Genomic DNA, 1,838 nt, shown 5'->3' on the forward strand with positions numbered 1-1,838 from the left:
GTGATGCTACTTGCATTGATAATGCCAGCCCTACATCATCAAATAGTTTAAGTTTAAAGTGTAGGTTGTTAGGAGTGTGGGATGGATCAGCTTCATGTCAATGTAATGCTGGATATGAGGCTAATGGTACAGTTTGTGAAGGTACAGATTTTCTATTCATGCATGGTTACTTTAGTGTTAAATGTTATGGCTAAACCCTGCACATGTTGCTATTGGCCACTTTAATCTTTAAAATTCCTTTATTTTTTGTCATAGTAATGAATAATTTATGTCCACTATAGCTTGTCAAGAAGGCACCTACAAGCCATTCGCAGGAGACAGTGAATGTAAAGATTGTCCTGAAAACAGCTACTCAGCTAGTCCTGGTTCTGTGTCCTGCCAGTGTCTGCCTGGTTATTATAGAACACTTTATGAAGGTATCACTGTGAGCTGCACTGGTAAGTAGTGTGAGTATGATTTATAATCAACATGCAACAAAATAATTTAAATTTAGCTCCTCCTAGCTCACCTCAGAACTTAAATGCTTCAGTCACAGAGACTATTATTAGCATTTCCTGGCTTGAGCCTGCTTATAATGGAGGCAGAACTGATCTTTATTATGTCATTAGCATTAACAGCTCAACCAATATCATTGAATATAGTACAGTACATACAAACTACACACTAATGGGATTAACTCCATTCACAACATATGAAATACAAGTGATTGCAAAAAACAGAGCTATTTCTACCATACCCAGTTGACCAATCAGATTATTCAATTTCTGCTTCACTTACCAACAAATTTCCCCGGGAGGTTAAGTAAGTAGCCTGGGAATTTACTTATTCACCTCCTGTTTCAAAAATGCATCCCTGTTGCTAACTGTTGCTAAGTAAACTAGTTGTCTATCATCATACCTCTGGCTGTAGGCCCGAGGTATGATAAAGCCACAGATACTGACACAGAGTTGTATAGGTTATACAAAAAATTCCCGGGCAAACTTATTAACCTCCCGGGCCACTTATTAACCTCCAACTGTCTGGGAATTTACTTATTAGCCTCCTATTGCCCGGGAAATTACTTATCAAACCTCCTAGTGGTAAAAAGCTATTTATGAACCTAAAATCAAGCAATCTGATTGGTCAATTGCAACTAGGCATGGTAGAAGTATAATAACAGGGATGCATTTTTCAAACAGGAGCTGAATAAGTAAAATTCCGGGCTACTTATTCAACCTCCTGTACAAACTTATTCAACCTCCTGGGCTACTTATTCAACCTTCTGGGAAACTTGTGGGTAAGTAAGTTATTTATGAACCTGAAATTGAGCAATCTGATTGGTCAATTACAACTAGGCATGGTAGAAGTATAGGTTATACAACAAGGTGAGGTATCTATGGCATTTATCATACCGAGGGCCATTGGTTTTGAATAAGTGTGAATCATTGGTTTTCATGTATAAACATGTCTCTTTTCTTCCTTATCCTATAGATTCTTCATCTTCAACGCTAACAATTGTAACTCCTGTTGTATTGGTGCTAGTACTCTGTGTTTGTATTATCATAGTATTTGTGATTGTGATAATTGTTAGAAGGAACAGAAAGAAGAAACTTGTAAATTTGGACTTGCGTTATGTTGGTTAGTGAAGTTGATAATTTAGTTTAATATTTTTTGTAGACAATTTGTCCTTATTAGACAACCCCAGAATTCCTCTGGATTTGAATTTAGCTTGTCAAAGTAAATTTTGTATTGTGATAAAAATTTATTGTGAATTAAAGAAGGGCATCATCAAAAAGAAGAGACATCTACAGATGACACTGTTATGAAGCAGAGGTTGATCAATTATTTAATACTGTCTT

General features: G+C 36.2%; 1 long non-coding RNA gene across 1 annotated transcript; it reads left to right on the forward strand.

Moving 5' to 3' along the window:
• The first annotated feature begins 1,395 nt into the window (after positions 1–1,395).
• Positions 1,396–1,808, forward strand: LOC109580609 (uncharacterized). Its single transcript, XR_002184295.1, has 3 exons — positions 1,396–1,617; positions 1,657–1,716; positions 1,758–1,808. It is a non-coding gene; the product is annotated as an uncharacterized LOC109580609 (long non-coding RNA).
• Positions 1,809–1,838: the final 30 nt, after the last annotated feature.

The sequence above is a fragment of the Amphimedon queenslandica genome, unplaced genomic scaffold (assembly GCF_000090795.2).
Source record: "Amphimedon queenslandica unplaced genomic scaffold, v1.1 AMPQUscaffold_13484, whole genome shotgun sequence".
Taxonomy (NCBI): Eukaryota; Metazoa; Porifera; class Demospongiae; order Haplosclerida; family Niphatidae; genus Amphimedon; species Amphimedon queenslandica.